Source organism: Trachurus japonicus, chromosome 8 (genome assembly GCF_045865225.1).
Source record: "Trachurus japonicus isolate A0001 chromosome 8, Traja_1.0".
Taxonomy (NCBI): domain Eukaryota; kingdom Metazoa; phylum Chordata; class Actinopteri; order Carangiformes; family Carangidae; genus Trachurus; species Trachurus japonicus.
In genome coordinates this window covers 29217654-29230741 of record NC_140914.1, presented here as the reverse complement: position 1 = coordinate 29230741, position 13088 = coordinate 29217654, and positions in this window count along the sequence as shown.

Here is a 13088-nt window from a genome sequence, read left to right as displayed (position 1 = left end):
TGATCCGATCCTTAAATGTACTGTCACTGTCAAAGGAAAACTGTAAGGATGGATGAGATTTAAAGAGATTGACTGTGAAAAGACAGGAAGACAGACAAACACAAGGAAACAGGAGGGGATGATGTCATGCCAGCTTCTGTCAAATACTTTCAACATCACAACTAAAGAAAGACTGACTCACAGCAGATATGACAGAGGGAAAGAACGGAGAATCAGGAAAACAGGAGGAAAGTGTAAAACCCACCATAATGATGTTGAACAATAGACTAAAGAGACAAGCAGCGTCAGTCAAAGTGAGTAATGTGTCTGACTCTGTCTTAAACACCACCAGAGTGACTCACTGCTTTGTTATTTCCAAGTAATAACTGTCAACCATGACTGCTGGAGTTTGGGTCTCATAGCAGAACAATACCAAATGTATTTCAGCTCTTAATAGAAATAACATTTTTGTTAAGTTAAGCATGGGATAAAACATTTATATCTCATTCCCTATGAAGTTCATCATAGTCGTTGGTGCAAAGTGACTTGTGCTGTCCAGACTGTTGCAATCCAGCCATATTGATTCTTTATAAGTGAACCAGAAACAGCACTGAGACAATCAGACCTAAACATGAAGTGAATAGCACTTTGGACAACTTGACACAGACCTGCAATTTTAAAGTTTTGAATCTGGCTTAGTCAACGATGCCATCTTGGTTTTTTGGAGACAGAAGAGAAAAAAAATCCACTTTAACCTGTGTTGTGCTGCTGCATTTGTATTCATGGGGAGCTCAGGTTGAACTTGGAAGTGCCAGGCCAAATGATACCAGAAAGGTGGGAATCAATTTCCTTTATTTTCAAATCCTAGTGTTGACAGCGGATATTGTTACTGCAATCTTTACTTGTATTTATCAGTGTCATTGCTGCAAAGACTCCATTCATTTTGTTTAATAAACTATTTGTCAGTACAGAAATAAATGGTTAAAAAAAATGGTAAAGATATCTATCACAATAGACACATGAATGATCACTGTCAAAAGAAAATATGTTGGATAGAATGTTCGATTATTTCACTGAACTCTGTTAGAAAAAACAGGAAGAAAACCCTGATGGCATTCTGGAGGATCGAGGTCTCTCCCGGCCCAGCGAAGCAAGGGTGGTGGCATGAACAAACTCAATCGGGGACAGACTTCCACTCTGAAACACCGCTGTTCTGAACCCCCCCCCCCCTGTTCTGTTTAAAATAAAAGTATTTAAATTAATTTTTTTTATCCTTGTCCTCATGTGGGAGGTATTAGCCCATCCAGGCCCATTACTGGCCTGCTTTATCGTGATACATTTTTCAGGGTTACATGCCGTCATTCCGACATCCCACCATTCCGACATACCGCTATTCAGACATCCCATCGTCCCACCATTCCGACAAGGCTTTTAATATAAGGAAATGTGTGTTACTCAACAGGTGACTCCCTCCTACTTACAGTATCTGGACTCTCTCTATCTATCTGGCCTGCCTAGCCTCTACCTAGTCTTTTACTAAACTTAACCAACTCCTTTCATCATTGCCTAAGCCCAACCAGGGCAAAATCTTTTGGGGAAAAAATACGCTATTAAAGGAATTGTCAGAAAGGCTGGATGTTTAAAAAAAAAAAAGAAATACCGTCATTCCGACCATAGGAGGCAAGAATTGTTGGAATGATATAGCCATATTGCCCAGCCCTACTAGTAAAAGAATATTTTTTGAAAACCTATTAGCATCATATTAATTATATTGTGGATCGTGTTTACATATATTTACAGTGGAGGATATATGTTTATGCACGTTCTTTAAAGCCAGCCCTAGGTTTAAGCCAAGAGTTGGGACCCTCCATGAAAAAATAAACACAGAAAATTGCCCTTGGGGATAATAAAGATTGATTGAACACTAAAATTCCACTAATCTTTTTTATGCTACATATTGTAAAAGGCCATATAAGGAGGTCAATACAAGGAGTGCTTTCCAGTGTTGATTGGGACACACATTCCTGCAGAAGACAATTTATAAAACAGTGAGTAAATATGATTCATTATGACCTTCGACTAAATTATTTAATAATGAAATAATATTTATTTTTACACTCTGATCTGTATTACACCTGCACTTGGAAAAGAATGAAACTCAGAATTTAGATTTTTTATGAGACCATGCCTGCCTGTGTCCTTCTGTGTTTCTGTGTCTTGCCTTTTTCTCATTATGAACCCTCCCTGCTGCCAGGCTTTCAGAGGCTAGGGCAATTATTAATCTGTGTGTGTATGTGGCCCATACACTGTGTGAAGCAGTTATCAATCTGTCCATGTTCGAGTGAGTCCCTGAATGATATGAAAATGAATGCTCCTCCGCTAAATAGTCATTATTACCTTCTCGCTTCACCAGGCTCGGACTGGAGACATCACCAGAAACAAAGCTCTGCTACAGATAAATGAAAGATCAGCAGTGAGCTCCGCAGCCTAAGAAAGACAATTTCAAAAAACGTCCTTATCTCATCTTTCCTGGTGTTTCTAAAAATCCAAGCAGCCCCCCCTCCCATCCCAGAGAGGCGTTTTACAACTCACTGCATGGTGAGCATAATTTTGAAAAATGTCTCATATCTATGTGAGGGAGGAAAAATTTCATCGTGCAGCCTCTGTAAATCTGCGGAGGAAGAGGAGCTGTCATTGTCTCCGATCCTGACTGAAATCACCTGCAGGCCTTGAAAATAAACTAAGATGTCTTTACATTTTTTCATCAATCATTCTGTAAATGCAGATGTCAGATCTCATGATGGAAGGGTTTTTAATGAATTGTCGATTGATGTGATGATGAGTTTTAGAGCTCTACCTCTCCGTGGGTGCGGATCCTGACAATCCATTCTCCACCACTGCTTTGCATTTCCACACTTTATAAGCTCCTCTTTGGTGTCCCTCAGGCACTGCTTAGCTTATTCTGGGAGTAGTTTGTCTGGCGTGATAGTGTTAGCAGAGTCATAGATGGGGTCAGAGATGGATGGCCGTGAACTGGACTGACCACCTGCCCTGCTTTGGGAGTAAGGTCTCGCTGCAGCCTGTAGGACACGGCCAGAGGGCCAAACGGCCAGGTGCTGTCACGTGACAACGTAGCTGCCACGTGACGACATAAAGATGGCGGACACCGTAGATTTAGGTGATTTAGATGATAGAGAGAGTAAGTAATGAATGAATGAATTACTATTGAATATTTATTGAATGAACAATTATTGGAACTTCGGTAAACGTTCGGGTACATTTTGACGACGTAACTTGCCATCGTAATTCTTCGGTATTAAAAAAGGTGCCATACTGTTGGCTGTGAAACACAGGCTGTCAGTTGTGATAAGTGCCTATCTACCTGGACTCTCTCTACTTATCTGGCCTGTCTACACTCTACCTGGTCTTTTTACTAAACTTAACCAACTCCTTTCTTCATTGCCTAAACCTAACCAATGGCACAATTACACTTCTCATTCAAACTCAAAATGTAAACTTGGAATATAAATTAAAAAACTAAATTTTACGGAATATGAAACCAGCAGGGATTGAACTCGGATTCACCACACCGCAGGCGAAAATGCAAACCACTTTGCCATGGCGTCAGAACACAATAGCAATTTGAGCTTGTGGGTGTGGCAAGTGGAGGGATAAGGTCACATGACAGCACCTGGCCGTTTGGCCCTCTGGCCGTGTCCTACGGGCTGCAGCGAGACATTATAGTGCTGGAACCAAAGGGTTTGTGGAGCAGAGGGAAGGAGGAACTGCATCAACCTACATCAGGGTCATAAGACACAAGTACGGCTAGGTCATCTGTGTATTTGTGTAACGGAGGTCCGCGGGTATAGTCACAGTCACGAGGTACCAGTAAGTGACAGTTAGCAGCGGTTAGCGGTACTGAAGTTAAACTCGTGCTAATCCATTTGCCAAGTGGTCATTGACCTCTTGGCGAAACGGTTTGCATATTTATTTGTCAACAGGAATATGGAAAAACTACTGAACCCATTTGCACTGAACTTGGTGGAATGACGTGTCATCAGGCAGGGAAACCCCCTTTCAGTTCCTCTGTTACGTACTGTGTTTTTGTGTCTCTGTGTGGGCGCGTCACCTCATCGTGCACCTGTGCCCATTTTCCCAATCAGGAGCTGTAACCCCCCTGCAGCTGTCCATGGTGCTGAACCTGCGTTCTTGTAGCTTGTTTGCAAATCGCTGCTCAGGGACTGAGCAGATCTGTCCCACTTGCTTTCTTCCCCACTCTCCAACATGGCCATTTGCTTAGAGGATTCAGCTGAAGCATAATGAGCATCACATGTCATTAATATGAAGTATTTGCTTGTTTTGTGGTTAATTATGCATTATACGCATCGCCGGCGGTGTGAAAAATGGGAAACCCCGCTTTTACGAAGAATGGAAGTCTATTTTCGGAACAGTGGGGTTTCAGAATGGCGGGGTGTAACCCTCCTCGGGTCCATAATGGAAAAATGGGGAGAATATTTCAATTCTTTTTTTTAAATGTATTTTTATTTGGAAAGGCACATTTCTATTACATACAATAATTGTAGAATTGTAGAAGTATTTCTAACCTCAATGATTTTCCATTGTCTTTTGTCACTTCGTTCTGTCAGAGTTTGGGAAGCACTGGACCCGGATGCAGACATAGACACAAAAACTGGTGTGGTGAAACGAAAAATGTTTGATAACTGACAGGGGTGCAAAGGAACATGCAAGACAAGGAGCACTGAACACAGGAACACCTACAGTAAGTAGCAGAAACTCACAGGTGATCTCAGGATGAACCAAGGGGGCAGTTGTGGGTCTGAGAAGTGAAGCTCACTTCCGCGTTCAAAAAACTGCAATCCCCTCGGATTCCTCTGGGGGCTGGTGTCAGAAGGGAGCATTCCCCATAGACCCCCATGTTAAAATCGACGATTTTACATCCTCAATAAACATGTTAAAAGCCTGGTGTCAGAACGTTTTTTTGTCTCAACCGATAGTTTCTACCCCCGCACACACTCTGAGGGGGGTGAATTTTTTTTTAACTCTACCGTTTTACTGTTATTAGGTTAAAACTCTAGCCAATCAGGGCGCGGAAACGCTGAGTGACAGGTCCGAGCAGCTCCGTGGACAGCTGCTTCGAGGCCAGTGGGCGGGTTCTCGGCCGGCCAATCCAACATGGCGCTGTTCAGGCCGCCATATTTGAGTCACAAACACGACTCCCCAAAACCAATGGGTGACGTCACGGACGCTACGTCCATTCTTTTTACAGTCTATGGGATGAACACAGGGTATCTACACAGGTGAACCGACATGAGACAATTGGAAAACAGGTTAAATACACAAGGAAACCAAACACAGGACACACCACTCGGCGCCTAGCCTAAATAAAAGAGAAAACACAGTGTTCAGGGTTTGTCCTACCAGAATTTTTTGTTTCATATTTAATGTTTTTCCAAAAAGTAACAGCATTGAGTGTCTCAGTGCACTTGCAGTAAAACCTAAGCAGGGAAAACTAAAAAAAAAACAAAAAAATTCATTCACACCATTGTACTGGGTCAGGCCACTTCATCCACATCAGAGACTATTCTCCCCTGCCAGACGACAGGAGAAAAAAAACAGGTGTGCTGGGAGGACGCAGCACTTGGCAAGAAGGATTGCAGAGAAATAATATTCAACTGGGTTAAGGAATGGGGAGCATGAGTATGAGTATTCCCTCTTTCTCCTCTCAAACCTCCTGGCTCTGTTGGAAGTCTCTTCCTGTTAACGACCCCCTCCGATGAAAATCGTGTTTTTCGTGCTTTTCCCATGTTCCTGTGGCATTTTTCTGATGCTAGAGGATATATCAGCAGAAAAGTAAATGCAAAATTGCATTTCTGAGTATTTCTGCCTTCAAATTGCTGTGAACCAACATCTACGCAAACTGTGCATTGCTAAAGAGAAGGAGAGCCCTGAGAAATGGCACAGGTTTTGTGATTTTGGCTAAAAAAAATTTCATAATCACAATTTAAAGACCACAGCTTGCTTTAAAGGATTGTTGGAGGGGGACTTTAAAGGAGGTTTTTCCTCTTCTCTGTCGCCAAGTGCTGAACTATGTGGGAATAGTTGGTGATGATTTCACAGTCTTTACTTTTGGGTGATCATAAACTAATACGAACATGAAATTAAATACAGGAATTCTGTATTTAATTTCTAACCATCTTCCACGTTGGAATGAACAGCCAGAATAAACTGCTGTGCTGGTATCTATGATCACAGCTCAGGCAAGCTGTCAGCTCATCCTCCTCATTAACCAGGGAGTAGACATTCTCCACTACAACAGATGGTAGAACAGTCCTGTTGGTTTTTCTGACAGCAACAACGTTGAAATGTTACATCGCACTAGATAAGACTTAAAGGTGTTCAGAAATGGCAGTTTGTCCTGTTTGTCGCGGCTCTTTCTACGAGTTTCCACGAGTTGCCGCACGAGTTTACCCGAGTAAGGAAAACAAATTTAATTGGTCGTTATATTCAATGTTTGGGGCGAGACTGAGCTCGGTGTGTGTGTGTGTGTCTCAGATGTTTGATTGATGGATGACAGATCCAATATCATTGGCTGATTAATCGTGAGCAGCGTGACGCATAATTTGTGCGTCTGCATTATCCAATGTGAAAAAAAACTACCCCACTTTCATCCAGGATTTACTCTAAATAGAATTTTGCACAAAGTTTGCACATCGTCTGATGGATGAGTGATTACACTAATTTTATGACCCAGAGTGGAATCAAATTCATATTTCTTTTCTGTACAGCTTTAAGGCCCTTACACACCGGGGATGTGACAAGTAAACAACATGAAATTGCGAAATATTTTGCATCAAAACTATTCACACCGGCGGCGACACGAATATGCGACAGATAAGACAATTACAAACCAAAGTTTCGCTTTAACACAACTACTCGTTAATTATTCCTCACGTATTCAACACCTGCTGTGCCACTGTCGTCTTACCAACTTTACTATATCCAACACAGCAGCTCACTATCTGATCACTGTCTGATCAATATCTGATCACTGTCCTTCTTTTCCTTTTCTTTGTAAAGTTTGTATCCCTTGTCAAACAAGACAAGGAGGTGGTGATGGCAAAGATACTCTGTTGCTATTTCTAAACCGTCTTTGGTGAGAGACACAGGTTGTTGACATTGTTGTCATGGTGTTGTAACGTACATCCTTTTCATGCTACATGATTGGTTGATGTGTTTATTCGCTGGGCAAAAGCTCAGAAAAATTGACCTCAGAAAAAAAAAGGTTCCATTTTCGCCAAGTAACATTCGCAGTTTCAGTGTCTCCAGAACACAAATGTGGTCAGATGGTCTCTGGAAGGAGAACTGTAGAGAACTGCCATGAGGTAGAACATAGGTAGAACATAGCAAATTTCATTTCATTTCATTTCATAACCTTTATTTAAACTCAGAGATATATTGAGGAGTAACCTCATTTACAATATAGCCGAGATGAAACACAAAACATATAAGGACAGAAGACAAGACATTTGAAACATACAAAAACATAACAGAATACCAGAATTTAAAGGTGACTAGGGTAAATTGAAACATAGTTAAAAGCACGAGCAGTTAGAGGTAAAATAAGATGTAGCTATGGTTTTAAATTGTCCTATTGATAAAAGTGAGGTAAGTTTCAAATGATTTTGCAGAGTGTTCCAGGTTGTAGGTGCACAGTAAGAGAAGCTGGTCTTTCCAAGTTGGGTGTTAACAGAGGGAACCTGAAGTGTGAGCCAGTCTTTTGAGCGTGTATGATAGAGACCTGCATTGAAAGATACTAGTGAGTTAATATAAGATGGTAAGAGACCAGTAAGAGCTTTAAAAATAAATAAAATCCAGTGTTGATCACGCCTGTTAGATAGTGAGGGCCATCCAACTTTGGAATACAGGTCACAGTGATGAGTGTTGTAGCTGTCGCCAGGAATGAACCTCAGGGCTGAATGATAAACGGTGTCAAGTGGATGTAGAGTTGTAGCTGATGCATGCCTGTATACGATGTCAACAAAATAAATGTAGCTAGAGCCTAAAAGTAAGTAAGTGCATTTTTTTTATAGCACCCTAGAGTAGAGTACACAGAGTGGTACTGACCTGGTCTGATGATCTCAAGGACCGGCTGGGGGTGTGGTGGTGATTAAAGCAGAAGTAAGCGATCCGGTGGTTTTGGCTAACTTCCTGTCAGCAGATGGAGTTAGCAGTCCCCGCCCTCGTCCCTACGTCACCACATTCACGCGCATCCCTTGGCTGCACACACAGAGAGGACCGCCCCTTTATGCCATTCTCTCTCCTCATTGGATAAAGGTTGTAGGATACAAGGAAGTGACTGACAGACCCGTGTTTCAGACCAAACACTCTATATAAGTGATTGTTGTCGGAAGATAGAACTATTTAAGACTTATATTAACACAAACATTCTGCTTACTTCTGCTTTAAAGGGATAGTTCAACATTTTGGCAAATTGGCCCATTGCCATAATCGCTATAGTCATAGCAGTAGGTTCATTACCTTTAATTGTAGGTGTAAGCTATTTTCAGTACGGCGGAGCGCAGCAGCTGGCTGCTCAGAGCTACGCTATGGAGGCTAAGGGAATTTCTTGGTTTCCCTCATTAAACTCATCAAATTCAACATCCCAAAACTCCACAGCGCTTTTGTAGACAAGTTGTGACCTGCACAACCACCACGCTATGAGATAATGACGGAACGATACGAAACGGAGCCGTTTTCGAGGTAAATACAGGGTAAATACGGAGACTGCTTGCTGAAAAACTGTCCCTGAAAGCAACGCGCATCAGCGGTTTTGTATGAATTTACCTCGAAAACGGCTCCGTTTCGTATCGTTCCGTCATTATCTCATAGCGTGGTGGTTGTGCAGCTCACAACTTGTCTACAAAAGCGCTGTGGAGTTTTGGGATTTTGTATTTGATGAGTTTAATGAGGGAAACCAAGAAATTCCCTTAGCCTCCATAGCGTAGCTCTGAGCAGCCTGCTGCTGCGCTCCGCTGTACTAAAAATAGCTTACACCTACAATTAAAGGTAACGAACCTACTGCTATGACTATAGCAATTATGGCAATGGGCCAATTTGCCAAAATGTTGAACTATCCCTTTAAGGTTGCATATGTCACTGGGAGTTTAGCCGTGAAATGGTTTGTAAGTGAGCAGCAGCACCTTGTACTGAATTCTGAACGGGACGGGTAACCAGTGCAGAGTGGTGAGTATGGGTGTAATGGGGCAAGACTGTTGTGACCTTGTGAGTAGTCTGGAAGCTTCATTTTGTACAAGTTAGCGGTCGATGGATGATAAGACATGTGAAAAGTGAGTTACAATATAGTCCAGCCTGGATGATATGAAAGTATGTATTGAAATTTCTAGTTCTAAATGGGACACTATGGAATGACGCTGGATCTGTTTCTCAGATGGAAACATGTGGAAACAGTTTTGAGATAGGGTTTTCACATGTTTCTCTAGGTGCATAGATTTGTCGAATTGTACTCCAAGGTTCCTGATGTTTGTGTGGATGTGGTTTTTGAGTGGCCCAAGATGTTCTTGTACTGTGGCTGTGACACTGTCGGAAGCGTCTTTGCAGTGTTTAACTGCAGGAGGCTGTTTGCCATCCAACCCTCGGTAGCTGCCAGGCATCCAAGGAGAGTGCTGAGACTCTGCATTTTTTCCGGTTTAAATGAAAAATGAATACAGCCTAGTCCTGAAAAGTCAGCTGAATGTGAAGAATGATTCAGGCTATCAACTCGTACCTGTCGTCAGATACTCTGACTCATTTGCTTTTCCACAAGGGATAGGTATCTAGTAGTTTTTTTGTTAACACCTCGGCTGAGGCTGCGCAGATAAAGGATAAACTTCTTGGGTCACTACTCACTACAATGTAGCCTACTGTTGACACTTGATGATGTTTGACTGGTCCAGGGGAGACCTGAGAGGGGAGGTAGGGTGGGTGGTGAGTTGTACAGATGTTGCTGTATGTCTCACTCAATAAAAAACATTCTTCACAAAAAAAAGTAATGTAAACAAAATGCAGGTCAATCTCGTCCCTCATAGTTTCTGTTGAAAATATACATGTTCTAAAAAAAAACCCTAATTGTTTGTAGTAAGATTAAACACATTTTATTTGAACATTTAGTTTTCCCTCTGTGGTTGTACTGCTGCGTCAGTGTGCTGTGTTGCTTTTACTGTTGTAATAGCTTTGTGCTCTGCTTGTCTGTTTCAAAACTGTTACATTCTGTCCACATGTCTTTTTTTTTAACTGTCTCCTGCTGCTCTGTGATGTTCATTGTGATGTTTTTTTTTTTTAAGGAGGTCTTTTGCCTCCTACCAGGCTGTTCCCTTCAATAAGAATGTTTCCTCAGCAGTTTTGTCTAGTTAAATAAAGATTGAGGATGATGATGATGATGATGATGATGATGATGATGATGATGATGATGATGATGATGATGATGATGATGATGATGATGATAATGAAACACAGACACACCCTTCCAGGCGTGCAATCTAGGAACTGTCTCTATACAGTTCCTAGATCTAGGACTCACCTCCAGCTCAGATTACTAAAACACACAATATAGCAAGTTTCAAAAGACAAGTGAAACAACAAATAATATGACTGTAGTTATATGATGTAAAGATCCTCTTCTTTTATGTATAGGAAAATTATCAGCTGAAGAAATATGATGCAAGACTCAGGCCGTTGTGAATATTTGTTTGAAACAAGTGAAAATTATCTAAAAACAAGTACATTTTTAGATGATGAGTCTTATTTTATAGTTTTGACTAGAAATTAGACATTTTAACAAGAAAAAGGACAAATATTCTTGGAATGATTTTGAGTTTTTGCAGTGTAAGAAAAAGTGGAAAAGTCAGGGGGCAGGGGCCCACTTTAGCCCAGAATTCCTAGCAACGGCCCTGGCTATAATGCTCATGAACTTGACACATTAGCATGCATGTATGTACATACACATACTGTATGTGTTTGTATGTGCTTTTTTTTTACTCCTCTCTTCTTACTCCATCTAAATATTAGCCGACGAGGATCCACATGAAGAATAAAGACAGAATACAGAAAGAAAGAGACCTCAGAGCCACTATTCAGGATAAAAAACAACAAAGATCCACGAAGCTGGCCCCAACTGATGAGCTACTTAGTGAACACCTCAGGCAGGAGACGCCTGAAGAAGAAGAACGGACAGAACCATCATGGGAGGACAAACCCCTGCATGGGAGATAGAAGGAGAGGCTGATATCAGAAAACCTAGACCAGTGGCTAAAGGCTGCTCTTTAGGACACCACAGGAGCACTGGTGACAGCAGCACAGGGACAGGCTCAGAGTACAAGACCAGTAGAGGCTGAGGTTTACCACACCAGGTAGGACCCAAGATGCAGACTGTGCAGAAAGCCTCCTGAGATGAGGTGTAAGATGTAAGCAGGCAGGGCGTATACATGGAACGCCACAGGAACATCTGGGCTGAGTATAGGCTAGAAGTCCCAAGGTGGAAATGGCACACATCTCTGAAGGTGGTCAGAAATGACCGAGCCAAGATCCTGTGGGATTTCCTAAGCAACAGCAACATTAGTGGTCACTGTGGTAACCGGAACACTCAGGACTGGGAGAGGGGCTCCTGCAGACTTCTGTGTGTGTGTGTGTGTGTGTGTGTGTGTGTGTGTATACAGTACACATATATATTTGTGACCGATGGTGTTCTGACCTGCCCTGAGCGGGTGTCGAACCTGGGTCTCCCGCACCGTGGGCGACGATGCTAACGGTTTCGCCAAGAGGTCAATGACCACTTGGCAAGTGGGTTAGCATGTCTTCTATGGGTGAGTGAGTTTAACTTCAGTACCACTAACCACCACATGCTGTCACTCTCCTTACTGGTACCTCATTACTGTGACTATACCCGGGGACCTCTGTTACATATGATGTATGCAGTATCTCACAAAAGTGAGTACACCCCTCACATTTTTGTAAATATTGTATTATACCTTTTAATGGGACAACACTGAAGATGTGACTCTTTGATACAATGTAAAGTAGTCAGTCTACAGCTTGTATAACAGTGTAAATTTGCTGTCCCCTCAAAATGACTCAACACAGCCATTAATGTCTGAACCACTGGCAACAAAAGTGAGTACACCCCTAAGTGAAATTGTCCAAATTGTGCCCAAAGTGTCAATTTTTCGTGTGGCTACCATTTTTTTTTCCAGCACTGCCTTAACTGTCTTGGGCATGGAGTTCACTAGAGCTTCACAGGTTGCCACTGGAAACCTCTTCCACTCCTCCATGATGACATCACGGAGCTGGTGGATGTTAATCCATGTCCCCAGTCGGCTTAGAAAAAATAAAATAAAATAAAATTTCCCCTTTTTTGCTTGTCTTCAGCAAAGTTTGCGGCCTTTCTTGTGCATCATCTTTAGAAGAGGCTTCCTTCTGGGACGACAGCCATGTGGAGCATCCTCAAATGGAAAATGGAGGAGTACAAGGTGTCTAACCTCCACCAGCTCCATGATGTCATCATAGAGGAGTGGAAGAGGTTTAGAGAGAGAGAGAGAGAGAGAGAGAGAGAGAGATTGGATGAATTATGAACTATTTCAGTTCCACTTTACACATCCCCTGATGGTGTGTGTAATAGAACCACAAAGTTATCTACTTTTCTTTGGGCTTATCTCAGATTGTGTCCCATCACCTTTACACCCCCACATCAGACAGTTTCAGATGCACTGACAAATATTTTTATACATCACTAGAATCATTTTGCTGCTCCAGACCTTCCATGTGACCTCTTCAATTTTAAAGCTGAGCATCTAACAAACAGAGTTCACCACAACAAACACTAATGATGATAATAATAGCTGCATTTTTGTTAAGCCGACAGGACTCCTGACAGCGCCTCTTTAATTCTCTCTGCAGCCTGATGCAGCTTTGTGATGATAATTGGCCTGTGTTTCTTTTATTAGAAAAATAATCCACGCACTGACCTCCATCAGTATTTTTACTTCATTTTTCGGCTGGCCTTTTATTTCAGCTTAGTTTTCGTAAATTGAACAAGT